At 42.2% G+C, this 22420-nt stretch overlaps 1 protein-coding gene across 5 annotated transcripts in view; it reads left to right on the top strand.

Annotated features, from left to right (window-relative positions):
* Positions 1 to 22420, top strand: part of tenm3 (teneurin transmembrane protein 3) — a 340668-nt gene that overhangs the window by 110450 nt on the left and 207798 nt on the right. The window contains exon 1 of one of the 5 annotated variants that reach the window (XM_069712014.1): positions 14749 to 15280. The exons of the other annotated variants lie outside the window; for them this stretch is intronic. The gene's annotated coding sequence lies outside the window, so the exon portion shown is untranslated. Of the gene's footprint in view, positions 1 to 14748; positions 15281 to 22420 lie in introns of those variants that run through there. 5 annotated transcript variants of the gene reach the window in all.

Here is a 22420-nt window from a genome sequence, read left to right as displayed (position 1 = left end):
TTCCAGACTATCTAGTTTGTAGCCGATGATGGAGCCGGCCTTCTTAACCAGCTTGTTAAGTCTGTTGGTGTCACCGGCTCCAATGCTGCTCCCCCAGCAGACCCCAGAGAAGTACAGTGCACTGGCCACAACAGATGGTAGAACATCTCCAACATCTTGCTGCACACATTGAAGGATCGAAGTTTCCTCAAGAAAAAGAGTCGACTCATCCCCCTCTTGTAGACAGCATTGATGTTGGTCTTCCAGTTCAGTCTGTTGTCGATGGACACACCCAGGTACTTGTACTCCTCAACCATGTCCACCTCCTCTCCCAGAACTCTCAGTGGTTGTGGAGCCGTCGTCTTCCTCCTGAAGTCGACCACCATCTCTCTGTGTGTGTGTGTGTGGGTGTGGGTGTGGGTGTGGGTGGGTGTGTGGGTGTGTGGTTGCTTGTGATCATCGAGCCCTCAATCAGTACTGCATTAAAAAACAGACACAATTCTGTTGTGGAAATCACTGCATGGGCTCAGGGACACTTCTGAAAATAATTTTCTGTGAGTACAGTTCATCGCTGCATCCACAAATGCAGGTTAAAACTCGACCATGCAAAGAGGAAACTAAATATAAACGTGATCCAGAAACAGAGCCACTTTTTCTGGGCCCGAGCTCATTTAAAATGGACATCAACTGGGACGAATCAAAATTTTTGTCCTTCTGGCTAAAGCAGAGCGGGACCATCCAGCTTGTTGTCAGCGCACAGTTAAAAAGCTTCAGTTTTCTTCTGATATTATAGTCTGAAGACTGTTCATATTCCATTTTCTCAGCCACTCAGAAGAGCGGACCAAATAGCAATGTGGTTGCATGTGATGGAATTGAAGTTCAGCATTTTTTTTGTCTAAATGTCGTTGAAGGGGTGACTGAGTTTTGGCACACATGATGGTCAATACAGAATAGTTGAAGGCTGCTCCAATAGTTTCAAAATTAACCCGAAGTGTACGGTCAGTATGATGCAACAAATTGAAGTGATTTCCCTGAAGCGAAGCCTGACTCATATGTTCATGCAGTGAGTTTGAAGAATCACTTTTAGGTTAAATTAATGTGTTGCTTTGATATCAGTTTAACACTGGAACAAGTCAATACTCAGTATTTCTTTTATTTTAGAATTGGATCTTTATTCAGAAAACACTGATCACACCAAATTTTCAGTTCTGTCTGCTTTGAGTGTTTTGATAGAAGATGACATTGACAGAAGGTCAGTCCTGCCTTGTATCATCAACACCTTGTAAAACTGTGATGATGGGAATTTCTGAGGGATGTTAAGTAAGATAGACGGTCCTAAGTTCTAAGTGGATTTCTCCAGGCAGTTACGAGCCGAACAACTTTTCAATGGCTCTTATTCAAACACAAACTAATTAGTGAGTCATAGATATTGATCAATAAACCCTGCCATTCCCAGATATGCTCATCCATATTTACTAGGCGATGATAAAAACCTTTATCGTCAAAGCTTTAAAGGCTCCTTGTGGGGTGCTGGCTCTGAAGCAATAAACGGCCAGTAACCAAATGAGGAAGTCGATCTCTGAGCGGTTAAACAAGAAAAGGTAAAATCATCGCAACTTATTTCAAATTCCAGACGACAATGTAAAAAGGCTTAAAAGCAACAGTGGAAATTATTCTCTCTTTCTTATTTTCTGTTCTCGAAGCTTAATACCATCGTATTAATAAACCAATGTCCAAACTGATGACATAAAAAAAATACAAATTAAACATTAATCTACACTTTAACAGAGGGAGTCCTGACTCTAAACCATTATTTTATGCCTACAGGCTGGTGGTAGCTGTAGCCAGAGGCATTATGTTCTCTGGTTGTCAAAGTCAATATGACCTCACATCTTTCCCATTCTTACGATCACAATATCTCAGGAACACCTTCAGGGACCTTCTTCAAATTTGGCACAAGCATTCACTTGGACTCAAGGATAAAGTGAGTCGATTTTCGGTGATTAAAGTTCAGAGGTCAAGCTCAGTATGACCTCGCAACCGTCCTATCCGTCAATCCCGTTCTTGTGAATGTGATATCTCAGGAATGCCTCGAGAGAATTTCTTCAAATGTGGGACAGCTTTTCACTGGGACTCAGCGGTGAAGTTATCACAATCTGATGGTCAAAGGTAACTGTGATGAAATAACTTACTCAAAATTACTCAATAACTCAAATATCTAACAGGATAAAAATGATGATTGTTCTTTATTATTTAACACCATAAGTGAGGAGCAGAGGGGGAGATTGTGATCACACTTCTGACAGATACTAAATTGGTGACATTACTCTGGGTCCATCTAGAAATTGTGCTGATTGAAGGATTTAAGTCCTGTGTGAAGCATCTAATGTTTCCGATTTTATAGCTTGTTTGCAGCAACATCCATGCGAGTTTGGACAAATATGTACGTAAACTACAACCTGAGTGGTCAGTGGCGTTATACAACCACTAGGCGGGGATTGTAGTTATTAATGTAATCTTGCAATAAACCGCATTTGTCAAATCAGTTTGAGAGATGAGGCCCAACAAACATTTACAAACCTGCCTGCGTACTGAAAGAAAAATCTGTGTGTGTGTGTGTGTGTGTGTGTGTGTGTGTGTGTGTGTGTGTGTGTGTGTGTGTGTGTGTGTGTGTGTGCGTGTGTGTGCGTGTGTGTGTGTGCGTGTGCGTGTGTGTGTGCGTGTGTGTGTGTGTCCGAGAGAGACAGGACAGGTTAGCGGTTTGAACAGCAGAGGGTGACGGGGTCTTCTTTTTTTTTTTTTAAACACTCGTGCACATGCACAGGGGCATGCATGTGCAGCCCTCTCTGCTTCCATCTCCATCAGTGTGATGAGCGGATGGAGGCTTTTAACTAATCACATCATCTAAAAGGAGAGAACAAAGGAGAGAGAGTGGGAGAAGAACGGGAAGGAGAGAAAAAAAAAATCCCAACCTCGTGTGAAAGGAGGGTGAAGCGTTTCTTATGAATGAGTCATCCACTTTCAATTACTTGATCGCTTTCTTTCTCTCTGTCTCCCTCTCTCGGCCTCATCTCTCCATCAACCCCCTCCCTCTCCCGCGCACACACACACACACACACACACACACACGCACGCACACACACACACACACACACACACCACCACCACCACCACCACCACCCCACTCTCTCAGGTCTTATCTCCCTCATATTGCACACTCAAGGTATTTGTAATCCGCTTATACTTGTTCAGCCTTCTTCTACATTGTAACTTAATATGGGCCGTGCCCCCTTTATATGTGTGTGTAATAGATATAAGGTAACTGTATTTACCACCTGCCATGGTGCACCTCTCACTCTCTTTCTCTCTCACACACATACAAACACGCACATAGAAGAAGAATCCAGGATGAAGAGTTCACACCATAGCTGTTCTTATATAATGACGGGGTGGTTAGGGTGGCTTCAGGAAGTTAGGATACACACAAGTGAATGAAAGAGGCCGCAAACAGGTGGATTCAGTAAGGGAGGAAGAACAGACTGAAAGAATAAGAATACTTGAAGTTAGAAGTTTACATGCACCTTTGCCAAATACATTCAAACTCAAGTTTTTCACCTTTCTTGACATTTGATCCTCGTAAACATTCCCTTCTCTCAGATCAGTTAGGATCACTGCTTCATTTTTAGAAAATATGAAATTTCAGCATAATAGTGGAGATAATTTGTACATCCCTGTGTGGTTCAGGAATTTGTAGGTCTCCTTGGTTCTACCTACAAGTGTTCTGTTGGATTGAGGGCAGAACTTATAACTGCAATCCACTTTGTTGTCCTTAAGTCTGAAGTATGCTTGGGTTCACTGTCTCTTTGGAAACCCCATTTACGACTGAATATCCTAGTTGATGTCTTGCGATGTTGCTTTTGTATGTAAACATAGTTTTCCTTCTTCATGACGACACCTACTTTGTGAAGTGTGCCAGTCCCTCCTGTAGTCTGTATGGGACTTGTTTTACTGAGCATACGAGGGTAGATCATTACGTTCCAAGACTACTGTGCAGCACCGTGACGTATACATTCTGTAGCGTGATCATCATCAGTTCCTGAGTTACACGTTAGTTGAGAGAAGTCTCAGGGAGCCAAATCTGGTGAGTTGGATTGGTGAGGAGCAACGATTGTGTTGTTGTGCGTGAGAAACTTGTGCGTTTTCATAGCTCTGTGAGTGGGCGTGTTGTCATGTTGGACAACCCCAGTGCCATCGCCACAGTTTGAGTCATTTGAAATCAACGTTTTTCCTTAGACACCTCACAGCAGAGTTCCATGGTTTCACTCCGACCCTCTTTGGATAAATTCCCGGCACACAAGAAAAGCCCATCTGGTTGCTCCTGACTTGATGCTCTTTTTCCAGTTTTGGGTGGTGACGCTCTGCCCCTCGGAAACCTGAATGTCGCCGAGAACAACCGCTCCAGGATCATTGCTTCATGCTCTCAGCCGTCCTGAAGCATTGTAAGAGTCTCTGTTGGCTATTTCCAGAGTATGATACCAAAATCCTGCCTTCTGGTCATGTCCACGGAGAAATTTGCTGACGCACTCAGTCAGCTCCTCGCAAAAATGTGTGTAACTCAGGAACTGATGATGATCAAGCAACAAAATACCAGTTACTCATTCGGATCATATCTTTCTTCTGTTCTGTGCACGAGCAGTAGTCTCAGAATTTATTGATTTACCCCTCGTACTTTTGTACCCATTTCCTCCTGCATCTTTGCAAGATCCTTTTCTATTTTTCTGTGATTGATTTGCACTTTTTTGCACCAAAATACATTTTGTTTCTAGAAGAGAGAAAGTGTGTATCACCGCTCATTGTCTCGTGGTCTTTACACAGGAAATGTTATCTTTAGGCCTTTGGAAATTCCTTTTTTTCTTTCTGTGGTAATCACTGATTTCTTTAGCTTGTTCCATGTGGTCAAGCAAAGAGGCACTGAGTTTGAAGAATGACCTTAAATACACCCACAGGTGTATTTCACCTCCAACGGACTCAAATTAAGTCAATTAGCTTATCAGAAGCTTCTAAAGCTATGGTGTCATTTTCTGGAATTTTGTTCAATGTGTTTAATAAGCCCGTAGTTCAAGTGCAAGAGAGCTTCAGGAGTACTTAGTTAAACGCTAAAGTAATGATATATGTTTTGAGCTTTCTTTTAAAAGTATTAACTAAACTATATTCCCAATGATTACTCATCAAGTGTTCAGAATGTCCACATCACCATCTAATGGACAAATTTCCATCAGAACCCTTCAGTCTCAATTTAATGATCTATTCTCCACTGGTATCCAGACACATTTTCTTTTTGTCGTCTCCCTCTAGAATACACAGGTTTTTTTTGTTTGTTTGTTTTTTGTCTTGCTATATTGGCCACTGTTTTAGGGCTGCTTCTACCCTATACGTCTCCCATCCAGCCGTCTTGTTTCCCATCTGCTTGGGACCCGCCGGAGGATGGCTGATGGGGGGCTACGCTAGGTCTGCCCTCACCGCCCTGCTGCAGACAGATTATCTCCTGCAGTTAATAGCTTGTTTTTTATGGTGCTAAGCTGTGGTCCCGATTCAGTAACCTATTTTTTTCTCAGCAGGCATCACGTCATGTCATGTGTGTGTGGTGGTGTTTACTTCCTTCCTGCCCTCGTGGGAGCGTCGCAGAAACTAAGTGTTTCGCCGGCTCCTTTCCTTTTTGGTGCCCAATTTTTCCTTAAATTTTTGTTCCTACTGGGTAAAACAGTGGTGAATGGTTTCTATTTTTGTCCTTTTTGTGTTTATTGTGTTTTTTTCCTTCTGATTATTAATCAGTAACTATTACACAAAGTACCTGTAGCAAGATGCCACATTTTTAGTCTCACTTGAGAGGCCGCGGGGGTCGATGTTGATGTAGCGATGTTTTGTTAATAAGCCGTCTTCTGTCTGACTTCCTGGCTCATCTGCTCTGTTCAGCTTGACGCGCTCTTCACCCAGTTTCCGTCAAAATAGACTTGAGGAGTTTCAAGCATTGATTTCTTTTATATTTATTTCAAATAATATTCATCACTAAAGTCAGCAAACCTGCTGACGAACAAACAAACAATGAAAGAACAAACAAACTGAAAACAGAACCACCCTGGCTTAGGCAAGGAATGCTTCTGTTGTGTAAATAGGACTCATGCAGTAGGTTTCTCACAGCCTCCTCCCAGAAAAAAAGAGGAAATCAAAATAATGATAAATAACTAATAATCAGCAGATTTTTTTTTTAATTTTTTTTATCAACTCTTCACTTCACGATTCTTGATAAATAGTCTTTGTAAAGATTTATGAGGCTAGAAAGGAGTAACACCCTGTGTGTGTGTGTGTGTGTGTGTGTGTGTGTGTGTGTGTGTGTGTGTGTGTGTGTGTGTGTGTGTGTGTGTGTGTGTGTGTGTGTGTGTGTGTGTGTGTGTGTGTGTGTGTGTGTGTGTAAGCTCTGTGGGATTTCTGCAAGATGGGGAACTCCTTCACAGAAAAAAACAACCAACCAACAAATATCATTACCAGCTGGATTCAATCATGCCATGATCTCGTATTCAGACACACACACACACAAACACACACAAAGCTCGTCCAGGAGTATGAAGTCTCTAATTGAAACCCTCTATTTGTTTATAACCCCACACTCTTTTGTAACACACACACACACACACACACACACACACACACACACACACACACACACACACACACACACACACACACACACACACACACACACACACACACACACACACACACACACACACACACAGCTTCTGGTAATGACTTTACAGGCTGTTTGTGGAGAGAAAGTGAAGGAAACAGTTTCACTTCTTAAAATGTTAATTACATTTTTGTTTTAAACAACCTGGAATAATTTCTGTCTTTTTCTTCTCATCTCATGGTTCCATGAAGTTTCACGAGTCTGCAGTTTATCTACATCATGTAGGCTTTTAGAAATATGTGGCCAACAACACGGAACATGAAACATGAGAATTTGCCATCATGAAACTGTGACATTAACCAGAACAGACAGATCAGAGAGAAGGGAAGGTTATATATTATACATGCAGTAGTACAGAAGTACACACAATAGTATTTGCAGTATTAAATACATATTTGACTACGAATGAATAGAATATTTTAAAAAACATGTGTCAAATGTTTTTTTTTTATATTTGTATTTGGTGTCAAAACCATAAAAAATTATCAATCTCGAACATTAAAATATGTTTTTTGAGAGATATGTATTTGTGGGCAATTGAAATAAAGATAAAGAATATATATAAATATGTATGGAGGGAAATAATATCGAAAAAAAGTATTGAAAATGTTTGAAATCACAAGTTTATTTGGCATTATAGGGCTGTACTGTCTTAACGGCATGATTCCAAACCAACCATCGTATTTTAATTGTTGTGTATTTTCATTGAGGAACAGTCAGCCTCCCAAAACTAAACCAGCTTCATTAGTTTTTCTGCATGTCTCTATTCCTGAGCCACGTGGCAGATGAATCTGTGGAGGCAATACATACATATAATAAGCAAACAAGGCAACAAAAATATATATTTATTCTTTGAAGTCAAGTAACTCAAAAACATCAAAGAGAAGAGCAGATTTTTTTTTCAGGTTTTGCTGCTCTATAATTCAGTGCAGAATTCGTTGAAGCACATTTGCAAACACACACACACACACACACACACACACACACACACACACACACACACACACACACACACAGTTAAATGAGCAGCTGTTACATTTAAATTAGAAATATTAGGTTTTGTCCCCTGAACTGTTCAGTGACGTCACACTTTACTTGTGAATTCCTGTGCGTGCACTCTGCTGGCTGAGGGGGACACTCATGAGTCTCATTCACACACATCGTTCATACAGAGTTGTCTCCATGCAGAGAGAGAGAAGGTGTGTGTGTGTGTGTGTGTGTGTGTGTGTGTGTGTGTGTGTGTGTGTGTGTGTGTGTGTGTGTGTGTGTGTGTGTGTGTGTGTGTGTGTGTGCGCGCACTTGTATGTCTGGCTGGACTTGACAAGGTTGAGTGTGTGTGACCAATCAATCCATCTTTGTGTGTGTTTCTGAAAAGGTAGTAATCTGCGTGGGTTTGCGCATGCTGTCATTGTTATTACTATTATTAATTTTCCTTTTTTAGTTTTTTTTGTGATGGGTGTTTGTGTGTGTGTGTTACAGTACAATGTGCTGAAACCACAGGTAGGTAAAACACTAGGTCGTCATCATTTATCCTAAATGGTTTAGTCCACCCCCGCATGATCTCCGTAATCACTGTTATTTAGAATGGGCTGCACAAAGGTTGACAGGGTAATGCGCACACACACACACACACACACACACACACACACACACACACACACACACACACACACACACACACACACACACACACACACACACACACACACACACACACACACACACACACAGCTACAGGGTGCGCTGGTCAAGATGATTACTGTTATTTTGTAGTCTGGCCAGGAGGCTGAAACGTCCGAACTCATAGTGGTTCACACACACACACACACACACACACACACACACACACACACACACACACACACACACACACACACACACACACACCATGAGAGGGAGTTATGCTACGTTATCTCACCATCGACTCAAATCCCCACATAGTGAATGAAGGATTAAGAAAAAAGGAGAAAGCTCTCTTTTCTTTCCCTCCCTTCTGCTGGTTTAGGATTCTTGCCTCATTGCTTTTCTTCCTCTTTAATTCAGCAGTTGGCTTGTTTAAGCCACTCTCTCTCTCTCTCTCTCTCTCTCTCTCTCTCTCTCTCTCTCTCTCTCTCCCTGTTCCCCCTCCACTCTCATTGTCTCCCTCTCTCTCCCTGCCTCCCTTGCTCGCTTGCTGTTTTCCCCTCACACTTCTCTTTCTTCTTCATCTCTCTCTTGCCTTCTCCCTCTCCGAGGTTGTGAACTTGCCCAGTAGGGGTCCCATACAATGAAATGAAAGAGCATTAGGAGCCCGTATCACACACGCTCAAACACAAATACAGACACACACACACACACACACACACACACACACACACACACACACACACACACACACACACACACACACACACACACACACACACACACACACGGGGTGTTTAAATGGCGGGAACAGCTGAACTTGCACTGAAACACACACTCGCGCACACCTCCCCCCTCTTACCATCGATCACACTCACACACACATTCTGAAGGCCTATGGGGACTATATTGTGTGTGTCAGTGGGGGGGCACCAGCAAATACAACTGGTGTTAGCAAAGCCTCACTCCTGGAAGGATGGAGATAAAGAAAGGAAAAAGCAAACTGCCCTGTGAGTCTGGACCTCTCTCTCCATCGCTCTCCTTCTGCAGGGAGTTTGGATCTAACGTCGGTAAACAGAAGGTCATCTTTTTCTCACTAAAAAAATGTACATTTAACCTGTGAAATTAGTTTTGAAATGCATGAGATTCTAATGCAGTCTTTTCTCTGTGAAATGTTTATTGTTTTGAGACAGAAAAACAAGAACATTTCAGCAGACTATAGGGACTATCTGTCATGTTTAAAGTAATCATCACATGACAGGAAAAAAATAAACTACTTATTCCCAGTTGGACAGCTAAATATGAAAAGAGACAAAGTTTAATTTCAAGTAATCTGCATAAGCACCAGGGCTTTTGTTATGATGTGACCTTCATGTATTGAATAATAGATGACAAGAAGCTTATGAGAAAAGAAAACATCTGACTGCCAAGTGAGCACAATATTCAGCACAATCGAGCCGTCTTGATCCTCCGACGCATTCTTAACTTAAGTTCAGCCTCAACCCTGGCTGCTTGTGAGCAGTTGTTGCCTACATCAGCGTGAAGTGGCCGTTTTAGAAATGTGTGTTATAGAAACTCAGAGCTGATGAAAAGGATGCAGCGCGATGAGTAACATCAGTGGCTTCATGCTATTGGAGCTTTGAGTGTTTACACTAATAGTTGCAAGATGAGAAATGTTCGTGTGACTTTTCCATTTGATGTGTGTGTGTGTGTGTGTGTGTGTGTGTGTGTGTGTGTGTGTGTGTGTGTGTGTGTGTGTGTGTGTGTGTGTGTGTGTGTGTGTGTGTGTGTGTGTGTGAGGGAAATAGTTTCTGTTTTAGTGGACTGAAATGGAAATGTTACATTCAGATATTGTAGTTTGAAACGTTGGCTTCTGATCAGATGCGTGCCTGGTCAGTGGATTTACCCTTCAGGGCAACAATCAGATATTTTGTACTGCTAATTCCCCCGTCGAGTAGAAAGATAACACCATGTCCTTCTGACCGCAGTGCAGGATTGATGATAGGGGTTTTGGTACACACCAGAGACCTCGGTTTAGTTTCTGGCCAGTGTTTGTTAACCTCCATCACGCCAATGCAAAACCAGTAATACTACAAACTGGTGCCTTCTTGAAATCAAATAAGTTGGTCTTATGACTCAGAGAACAAAAAGTCAAACAGTCGTTCCTAAAAGCCTGCACTCTGAGAGACGGAGTGAAAAGGCAGCTGTCAAAGAGAGGGCTGAGACGTCAGAATGTTCGAATGGGCATTCATGGTGGTGCACATGGTGGTAAACACAACAAAAGTGACAGAAGCGGAGCAGAGAATGAAAAGTGTGTCTGCTGTCGCACCCTGGACCGTCTGGCAAATTGCTCCGTGAAGTGATTGTCAGTTTCAAAAAGTTACAAAATTGCCTTACATAACGGAAAGCCCTGACATCAGACAGTGTGTGTGTGTGTGTGTGTGTGTGTGTGTGTGTGTGTGTGTGTGTGTGTGTGTGTGTGTGTGTGTGTGTGTGTGTGTGTGTGTGTGTGTGTGTGTGTGTGTGTGTGTGTGTGTGTGTGTGTGTGTGTGTGTGTGTGTGTGTTTTATTTTCAGGTTTCTTTCTCATCTTTACAAGTTTCTCAACCCAAATTACAAATCTAACGTTTAAAATTTAAACGCTTTCCGATGTTAAATAACTGCGCCCACATCGCTTCTTGGCAGTTTTTATTTTGTATTTTGTTGTTCATCCTTTAAAAATGAGACACAAACACTTCGGACTGACTTTAAAATAACACCTTGGAATTTCTAAATGCTCATTATTTATTTATTACAAAAGAAGGTTTTGGGTTTCACAGTCATCCATCCTTTTTGTTCTGACCAGAAATCCGAACGCCCAGGTTGTCGTCAGAGAGAAACAGCTCAGCAATCTGTAAGGGTAACATGACAGGAAAACCTGTTTACGCGAGGAGTCCCAAACTCTATACGTTCGCTGTGTGTGTGTGTGTGTGTGTGTGTGTGTGTGTGTGTGTGTGTGTGTGTGTGTGTGTGTGTGTGTGTGTGTTGTGTGTTTTTTTTAAAATATGACATCAATATTTGCTTCCTATGTCACTAACACATCCATTGCAGATTCAGGAGTCCTGCTCAGTTCTTGGCTGGCTCCAATTCACTGGCTTCCACCATGCTGAGCAGGACCCCAGTTAAAGGATGCAATGAAGCCTGAAGCCTTTACAGATACAAGTGTATGCACACGCATGCATTCATACGTAGATATGTGGCGCTTGCATATACCAGAGAAATCTGTAATAAAAGCTGCAGTATAAAGGTTTAAAGATAACTCTACACTTTATATCATTGCCTCCTTGCCAACAGCCTCGATGCCAAAATCAATACTCCATTAACCTCAATGAGAGATGATTCTTATATCATTAGCTTATGTGTGTATGTGTGATGATGAGGATGATGATGTATAGATTAATAAAACATTTAGGCGGTGGTGTGTCATGACTAAATTCGTTCTTTGATCATTCATCTTTAACATTTCAAACTCTAATGAGTTCATAAAATTGACTGACTTAATTCTATGACGGCAAATAAAACAGTTATTCCTTTCCTCAAATTTTCAATATGTATTTTTTATTTATTTAAAAAATATACATATATTTCTGATGATATTTGAGCTTCAGAATTTTTAAAGTCAAACTGAAACAAATAAATCCACATACAAGTGTTTTAATGTGAGTTGTCTGCTCAAAGTTGCCATTACCATTGATGGAGAAATATGAAAGTACATTTATTGTTCTGCAGTGACACCACCTCCTACATTATTGGCGTCCGATTATGCCAGCAGCACTTTGGTGCCCTGGTGTTGCTGCTCTAGATGTGCCAGGGTTTTCTGGTGGCCCCGGTAGGTGTCGACATCACATGAAGGAAGAACAATGTTAAGGGGGGACCAGTGCGAAGGCAACAAGGAAAGCTAGCAACTGTTTGTTTTACATGAGGCACACCGTCTTAACACCACAAAGGCTATTGAGTTGCAGCATAAGTGAGTGTTCGACCAAGGCATGCCACCTCGCATTTGAAATATACAGTAGAGTATCACCAGCTGTAAAGAGCTGCATTCTTCTCCAGCTCCATGGAAACACTTGGAGTTTACAGTGTGCAGTCAGCATGAAAAAGCACATGGTTCTCCAATTTCCTTGGTGAAGCATGAAGTGAGCCTTGGGCCCATTACACCCTCGACAAAAGGGGGCTCACACTCTGACGGTGTGTGGCAGCCTTTCTGCCTCCATAGAAAAAACACGTAGCCGAGCTTCTCGGGGCCTCGACAGGGGTTATAAAGCAGCGATGCACACGGTGGACACGGAGCTGCAGTGCAGCAGATGAAAACGTGGGATTGTACTCGGTTGTACTTTAAGACGTCCCCCATTGTGTTGGGCTCCTTGTCCCACTGTTCTTAAAGACTCCTCATCGCACCCGTCCTCTTTACTGGGGACACGCTTTGTGTTTTTCCTGTCTATTTTCTTTTTTTCTTTTTTTTTACCTACCCATACTAAGATACGATATTCTGAACTTTTTTGGGGGGGTAAGAAGGCGTGTCGTGTTGTTAATCAGTGTGACTGCTGGAGAGTCGCGCTCATCCAGACTTTCCGCCGCCTTGTTTGCAGTGGAGGTGTGTGTGTACCGGTTGCTTCTGTGTGTGTGTGAGATCACCGCCGTGGAATTATGTTCCGTCTTTCTTCCGTCTTTTGTGCAAAGTCATCCAAAGCCGACTGGAGCCGCTGTGTGTTGATCCCCTCGGTGGAGAGAGGACAGTCAGGTGCTCCCTGAAAGGTTCCAGGCCCTTCTTCATGTTTGTGTGTTCAGTTTAACAATAGAAGCGATTTAGGGCTTCTTAGTCCTTTGTTTCATTAGAAGCATAAGAGCCACGCACGCAAGGTGCGAGTGTGAAGTGATTTATAATATTGCAAAGGTTGTGTTGTTTGTAAATATTAATATAAAAGAATAAAGATCCATGTTTATATTGTAAATGTATTTCCTCCTAACATATATATATTTTTTAATTCCACTTAAGTTAATTTCACTCCGCCTCTACAATTGTATTAATAAAGAATAATATCTAGACTAACACAGGAATAAATATTCAGCCAACATATAGAAAGAAATATTGACAGTGACACGAAATATTTATAAACGGTTTTACAATACCAGATTTAATGCCAGCTTTGTTATTATAGCTGTAACATTTCAGACAGTGTTTAAAAATTATTATAACAATAATTTTAAATAATATAGAGTGAATAATAAAAAAGAACAGAATACAATTTAGATTATTTTGCCCCAAAAAATGATTAAATTATTAAAGCGATTTGCTGCACACACACGCACACATACACACTTAGAGAAATACACAGTTGTAGCAGGCCCTGCATACACAAAACACACATACAACTTATCTTTGTTGCTTCCACTCATCACTCTTATTGTTATTCATTCAAGACACACACATTTACACAAACACAGAGCAGAACATTTAGCTTCGCACCTTTTTTCTTTTACATTATTATTATTATTATTTTTATTTCCATTAAATCTAATCGTAACATTTACAATTTGACAAACGAAAAACTTCCTGCATGTGTTCTTGTAAGTCCTTCTTTTGCCGATTCCCTTTTAATAAAGATCAGTCACTCCTCTTTTGGGCCTAGTACCTTTAGTTTATACAGCTGCCTCAAAGCCTAACAGTGCCCGCACACACACACACACACACACACACACACACACACACACACACACACACACACACACACACACACACACACACACACACACACACACACACACACACACACACACACACACACACACACACACACACACACACACACACACACACACACACACACACACACACACACACACCAGATTTGTGTGTGAGAGAGTGAGACAGGCAGAGTGGGATCATGTGTGAGCGGCTGAGAGGTGTAGTTGCTGTGCTATGAATACATATGTGGTCATGAAATTGGGGAGATCAGAGCAAAAGAATGCAGAGAGGAGGGAGAGGAGGAAGAGGAGGAAGAGGAGGGAGAGGAGGGAGAGGAGAGTGCCCCCCTCGCCCCATCTCCCCTCCTCTACACCTCCAACCTCCAAATGCAGAAAGCAGAGCTCCAGCCCCTCCCTCCTCCTCTCTCTGCCCCCCTTTCTCTCCTTTCTCTCTCTACCCTCACTCACCCCCCCTCTCTTCATCAGCCAATCCCCTTCCTCCCTGCGCTCCCACTCGTCCTCGTGGCTCCGCCCCACTCCCTCCCGCGCCTCGCTCATCCAGCAAGAGCGCTTCAAACTTGCAGACAGGAGAGAGAGAGAGAGAGAGAGAGAGAGAGAGAGAGAGAGAGAGAGAGAGAGAGAGAGAGAGAGAGAGAGAGAGAGAGAGAGAGAGGCAGCCAGAGCGCACAGCAGAGGTGGCACAGGCGGACGAGGAGACGGCGCTCACACACACACACACACACGCTGAGAGGCAGAGGGAGGGAAAGGAGTCGAAAGGCAAAGAAATCCTTTTTTTCCTGTAGCTGACAGAAAGCAGAAAGAAGTGGAGGAGAAGCGAAGGAGCGCTGCGTGCTCTTCTCTCCACTCTTCATCCTCCATCCTTTTTACATGGAGCGCAGCGGTCGGACAACCAGAAGTGAGAGAAAGACTGAGGCAGTCCCGCAGACTGGAGCAGAGACAAGTGAGACAAAAAAACCCTCCAGAAACACCGGCGCTGGCTCTTTCTAGGTTTTTTTTTCCCCAAAAGAAGCGAGAAGGGGAAAAAAAAGAAAGCGAGGGAAGCCGGAGCCTTGGAGGAGTCTTGATATTTCCCCTTTAGCGGCAGCAGCGGGGAGACACGGAGGTTGCACGCGCACTGAAAGGATCCTATGTGTTTTTTGGAGGCATTAACCCTTTAAACGGGCGAAACTGGAGTATTCAGTCAGACAAGGTACAGGACCCAGTTCACTATAATTCTTTTATTTTATTGTTCTGCCTGCTGAACGGTGTGTGTGTGTGTGTGTGTGTGTGTGTGTGTGTGTGTGTGTGTGTGTGTGTGTGTGTGTGTGTGTGTGTGTGTGTGTGTGTGTGTGTGTGTCAGTTTGTGTGTGTGCCCACGTTGGGAAACTGCTTGGTTTCTAGTCAATTACCTGTCATTGTGTGAATTCATTGACTGAATGTAAACTCATTGACAAAACAACACAGCCAATCCCTGTGTGTGCTTGTGTATGTGTGTGTGTGTGTGTGGGTGGGTGCGTGTGTGTTCAAACAGACCGGGGCCTCATAGTTTGATTTGCTGAGAAAGTAGCAGAGCAGAGGACGAGGAAAGGGAGGGACGGAGAGAAGCCCTGTTTTGCATCTAAGCCAAACACCATTTAATATTTCTTTATGAGACATTATTTTCTATCATTTATTTCCTTTATTCCATCTCTCTTCTATTGTCATCTTTGTATATTTTTTCTTCATTCCCTTCCTTTGCGCTTGTTCCCTTTCACACTCCTTTTTTTTTTTGTGGTCACACTTTCTGAACAGTTAGTCAGTCAGATAGCTGCTTTTTTAATTTTTTTAATTTTTTTTAAAGAATTGTTTTAATTATTTTTTAATTTTTTTAGGGTCTCTCTCATTCACTTACTCGTCCACGCAGCAACTGGTCGCTCAATATTTCAGTCAATCAGCCAAGAGGCCAAAGATGCCAATCATTTAGTGGCTATTGCTGTTTTATCTCTGTGCTACAATCCTCTTAAGGCACACACACACACACACACACACACACACACACACACACACACACACACACACACACACACACACACACACACACACACACACACACACACACACAAGCAGTGACACACATGCATAAATATTTCAGTACTTAATCACAACGTAAGCATTAGCCTCAAGGTCTGGTTTTGATTTTGAGGCCATTACGTCGGCATTCAAAGGAAATGGAGGAGGGGGGATATTACCTTTAATTACATTTCCAATCAATGTGGAGGACGTGAAGAGAGACATTTAGGACAAACTACTGTCAGTCAGAGACGTTGGCAAAGTGACCAAACACATTTCAGCCCCCTGATGTCTCCTCCTGAACATCGGTGAGGCTTTTATTTTGTTTGTGTTCCTCCTCATCAGACGTGTTGACTGCGACTGATGGTTGAGCCCCTGCAAGTTGGTCCCTGCAACTGTTCAACATGTGGAAGCCAAGAAAGAGAAAATGGCATTGAGTAAATGAGAGAGTGAAACAGCATATTTTCTATACGAGCCTCTAACAACTCACAGAGTTGGTGCTTGATGTTGAGGATGGACAAACTGGGTTGAATTTACAGCAGCAGCTTTAATGTCAGCCTTTAAAGGTCAAATCTGTCCTGCAGACAGACAACATCTTGAACTACGCGGCTGATGAGAAGCAGCCACAACTTAAATCAATTCTGCTTCTAAAAAAGCTGAATTTGACTCCGCTTCAACTTTAAGACGCTGCCTACTTTGAATTTGCTTTGGGTTTTATTTTTAAAATTCAAGACTGGGGCAGACGTTTCTGTTTTAAAGACTACTTTTAAAATCCCCCTTTTGTTTTATACGTTTACCTCGTCATCCTGAATGAAACACAGATCCTCAGCGTTGGTTTTTAGCCTCACACCTCAGGCTCTGCCTGTGTTCCTGTGTGTGTGTGTTCCTGTCTGTGTTTCCGTGTGTGTGTGTGTGTGTGTGTGTGTGTGTGTTCCTGTGTGCGTTCCTGTGTGTGCTCCTCACAGTGGCAGCAGTGTAATGCTCTTTAGCCAAAGTCAACCGAGTGTTTTCAGGTCAGTGCTTTTTTTCTTTTCTGTCTCTGAAGACAAAGACACGTCACTTCTTTGTTCATGAACTTCAGTTGTCACATTTTTGGACTCGTGAAGAGAGTTTAGATGTTAAGCACACAAATACAGTCATGTGTTATTTTTTTATTGTATTTTATTTGAACATACTGTATATGTATTAATATTTCTCCTTTGTGCACGAGTCTGATACTTTGCACTAACGTCTGAGTTAACTCTGAGCACTTTATTAGGCACACCTGTACAATCGAACACAACAGCTCTGACATTAGTTCCACTTTTACAAAACTTATAGATTTTCAGATTCTGTTGATATTATCTTTGCTGCATTAAAAGTGTAGTTAATGTAGTGGGAAAAAATATTAAGAAGACTTTTACACGGTGAGTGAATACTCTCAAACGATCTGAAGTACAAAGACAAAAACAGACTTTTCTGTCTAAATTGTAATGAAAAAACATCAGTGCCGGGTTCCTTAAATGACAATTTTTCATAAACTGAATAAAATGATTGAACTCTAAATGGAAAAAAGAAGTTCACCGCTGTCTTTATACCTCAAAGGTGTAAACTCAGGAAGGTATCAGCCGATATGATTGGCTTTACAGCAATTTAACGCTCTGCTTTTGGTATTGTGTGTGTGTGTGTGTGTGTGTGTGTGTGTGTGTGTGTGTGTGTGTGTGTGTGTGTGTGTGTGTGTGTGTGTGTGTGTGTGTGTGTGTGTGTGTGTGTGTGTGTGTCTCAGTGTAAAGGTGAGGGTTACAGTGGCTGGACTGTGTGCTGCTGCTCAGACACAGAAAGAGAAGACGGGCTTTTGCTTTTTTTGCCTAATCGCTTCCAGACACACAGATTTACATTCCACTGCTTTCTCTCTCCTTGTCTTCTCCTTTTACCCCACACCCCCCGCCCCGCTTTTACCTTTACAAGTGGAAACATAAATTCTGAGACGCTCCTGAAAACATGCGCGTGAGTAACGAAGCGAAAGAGGAAGTAGGTGATGGATTAAAGGAATTAAAGTGTCACTGTGAGAGGAAACATGCTCAAAAACGATGGCGGACAGACGGGCAGGTCGTAAAAGACGGGCGGGTGGAGACAGTAGTGCAGAGAGAACATGTGCAACTGATTAAGATTCCAGCGGGCCTATTAAGAATGATAGGATAGAAGAATAAAGAGGCTATTAAATGTGATATCCTCGTATCGAATCCAACGACAGGTCTGCGCAGAAAGCAAATAGAAACACCTTTGCTTGTATTTGCTCGTGTAGGTTTGCAGGTGGTGGTGTGAGGAGGTGCAAAGAGAAATAGGAAGTTGCTTTCTGAAAATCACCTTTTCGTGGTTACACCTTTTTGTGCTTTGAGTGTCTGAGATGTTTCTGAAGGTGGTGCAGACACTGATAAGATGTTACGAGAAAAGGATTTTTCACCGGATTTATCACGTTTTGTTTAATATGATTGATTTAAAAATGTGATGAAAAAAAATAGCAAAAAAAAAAAACTCTCTTTCATTTCGTTTTGTTTTTAGTTTTCAAAATCTTTTTGTGAATAAAAAAATAAAAGACATTTCCTTAGACACATTTGTCGTCTTTATGAATGTCATTTTTTTCTGCACCTATTTGGTCTTTTCTTGTTTGATTCTCTGGAATGTTTTAGTGGATTAGGGAGAGCTGTGAGTTTGAGCCCAACCGCTGGGAGAGACAAAGCGGTCAGTGAAGCAGCACAGACAGCTGCTACATACCACCGGTGGTTACTTTAATGAAAGAAGATCAGAACAAGTAGAACTCAGTCGGTATATTCAGCAACTTATTTGTGACGTTTTTTTAACTGGGATTGTGGAACAGCTCAGAAGTTCTCATTTAAACATGTAAAAACTGTTCCAGTGATTACTGACACATTTTGATGGAAAAAGACGTAGAACTAATGGATATTATGACAACGAATCATTTTCCATTTACAATGAAAATCTTTCAATTCCTCTGGAAAATTCATTTTTTGTATTTAGTTCTTTGTAATCAACTAAAATGAGGCGCTTCCTCAAATATTGTGTTTTGAAACAAAGAAGTTATCGATGTTTTCTATACTGTTTCGATATCTTATTATCGGGGGTTTTATGTCAGTGAAAATCTCAGTCTTGTATGCTGTTATGCTGCCTTTGATGATGGAATTTGAGGTTGCCCAGATGTTTGTTGTTCCTCGAAGGAGAAGGATTTGCAGGCGGACCATTCCTGTTTCACCCCGCAGATGGGATGTTTGCGTCACAGTGTTTTTCAGAGGAGTTTTTTTTTTTTTGTTCTCTGCGGGCTTTATCAGATTATAATAGATATATTTGTAGATTAAGGGAACAGTGTGTGTGTGAGGGACTGAATGCTGTGTCACACAATGTGACCAGTCAACCATTATATGACCTGCAGGATCCCAATCGCTGCTGAAGCCGGAGACACACACACACACACACACACACACACACACACACACACACACACACACACACACACACACACACACACACACACACACACACACACACACACACACACACACACACACACACACACACACACACACAGGAGATGTACACAATCACATGAAGAAGCCATGCAAGAACCCGTATATTGTCCCAGACAGTGTTGTGTTTCTAGTCTTGGTCTAAAAAGCAAAGCTGCCATGATATTCACTTTGTGTGTGTGTGTGTGTGTGTGCGTGCGTGCGGGTGGGTGGGTGTGTGTGTGTGATCCTCAGAGATTCATCCTGCTTTGAAGGAACTTGACCCTCCTCGGTTTCTCATTCCTGCACTTTTCTTTCGTTTATCCCTATTACTCTCTCACTCTGTCTCTCACACACACACACACACACACACACACACACACACACACACACACACACACACACACACACACACACACACACACACACACACACACACACACACACACACACACACACACACGTATATCTCAATCTATGTCTCTCTGTTGCTCTCTCTCCACAAATAGAGCACTATCTCCTAGCAACAAGGCCTTTGAGAGGGATGTGTGAGATAGATTGAGTGTTGGCGATATAGGGGTCTGTGTGTGTGTGTGTGTGTGTGTGTGTGTGTGTGTGTGTGTGTGTGTGTGTGTGTGTGTGTGTGTGTGTGTGTGTGTGTGTGTGTGTGTGTGTGTGTGTGTGTGTGTGTGTGTTTCTGTGTGTGTGTTTCTGTGTTTGTATGGATGTGTGTGTGTGTATGTGTGTATTTATGTTTCAAAGCTAGAAAGATGATGAAAGTCATCAGAGGAAGGACATCACTTTGAAACAGGAGTGAAGGAATGAATGCAAGACAGTGTGGCTTGCCCTTGCAAGTATGGTTGTGTATGTGTGTGTGTGTGTGTGTGTGTGTGTGTGTGTGTGTGTGTGTGTGTCCCAGGCATTTTAGGAATAATTGAAACTTTTATTTTCTGAGTAATAGCCCCATCTAGAGTAATGCAGTCCATCAGGAAGATTACTACTGACGCGCGCACACACACACACACACACACACACACACACACACACACACACACACACACACACACACACACACACACACACACACACACACACACACACACACAGTGATATACTATGTAACATTATTCTTTTAACTATGCGTGCAGACCGGAGGATTTACAGTAGTTCTCACCTAACATCCACTCGGGCTGCATACAGGTCTCCCTCATTCATATTATTTTGACCATATTTTTCCTGTGTTTTATTATTTTTCATTACATACAAGGACGTTTATTGTTCATTCATCACAGGAGTGTAACAGTCGTGTGCATGTACTGCAAAGCATTTGTACTGATGTGGGGACTGTGTGTGTGTGTGTGTGTGTGTGTGTGTGTGTGTGTGTGTGTGTGTGTGTGTGTGTGTGTGTGTGTGTGTGTGTGTGTGTGTGTGTGTGTGTGTGTGTGTGTGTGTACCGGCTGGTGGTAATCCATATCAGTGTGTGATGTACCTCATTCGTCTCTGAGAGGGTTGTGAACTGTTCTCTGTGTGTGTGTGTGTGTGTGTGTGTGTGTGTGTGTGTGTGTGTGTGTGTGTGTGTGTGTGTGTGTGTGTGTGTGTGTGTGTGTCAGTCCCCCGTGAAAGAACACAGCCCCGTCCCGTCTCATCACGAATTCAAAAGCACAAATTGGAAAAGACAAATTAAAGAAGCTATCACAGCCTCCACGTTATTATAAATGTGGAAGGTGGTGCCTGTCAGGGAACTGGAACACTGGAACATTTTCTAAAGTCGTCCTCTGTTGACATCAAGTGATCATCAGCTGCTGTCATTCAACACCACAGTCGGTTCAGAAAGCCGTCCAGGGCCTCCGGTGCTGCAGGACGATTTCAGGTGTAAATGCCGAGCGGTAAAATTAAGATGTATCAGTATTTACTCGTGCTGCAATAGAAACAATACACTTAAATGGGGAATATGAGATCGCATCTAAATGCCATTTTTCCATACAAAGATGCAATAACAGACACAGGCATTTATATCTGTGGGTGTATATGTATCATCAGTATTACTTTCTCACTCACTACATTTTCATCACGCTCCTTTACGTGATAGAGAAACTAAACTGACGGTATGACAGTTCCACCAGCACATCAACTTCTCCCAACTCAAAATGGAATGCTCTCGTTTTGTTTTTTAATGCAACACTGATGAAAACGATCGACTTCAGTCTGTTGTCTTCTCTTATTAAACCCCACCTCTGAATGAGTGTTTTCTCTCTGTGGGTGGATTTCCCTCACTACCACTTCCCCTGCGCTCCAGATCCAGTGAAAGAAATGCAGCAGATTCGCTGTTATTTAGAAAAATAGATCACATCGAGGTGTGAATACAATCATGTTTTTAATACGATTAATCGTGCAGGCCCTGATGATGTTTATTTTGTTGTGTGTTGTTGCAAATCGTGTCTGCTGTAAGATATATGAATACACCATTTGCTTCTAATTTAAAGATACTAATAATGATAATAACTTACTTAAAGTCACTCATTTCAGGCTTCGTAACACATGAAAAACGATGTGCAATGAATGTGCTCCCGTGGAATTTAGAAGTAATTTAGAAGCTCTATTGAAGACTTGAATGAGGTACATTCTCCTCACTAAGGTGTTCTCTGGGCCTTTGTGTTTAACTTAATTACGGCGACCCTTTCACCTTTTGTTTTCCTCCAACATTTAGTCAAACTATTGTTCCAGATTTGTTGACGATGACCCGAGAAGAAGTGAAATAAAGAAAAATGTAAAAACATAGCCGAGAGCCGGAAGATCCCGAC

The sequence above is a fragment of the Brachyistius frenatus genome, unplaced genomic scaffold (assembly GCF_029030835.1).
Source record: "Brachyistius frenatus isolate BFR_SWC_R1_liver_20210118 unplaced genomic scaffold, ASM2903083v1 Contig_105, whole genome shotgun sequence".
NCBI lineage: Eukaryota > Metazoa > Chordata > Actinopteri > Embiotocidae > Brachyistius > Brachyistius frenatus.
The sequence above is the reverse complement of the archived record's forward strand: the minus strand, read 5'-3'. Positions and strand labels throughout refer to the sequence as shown.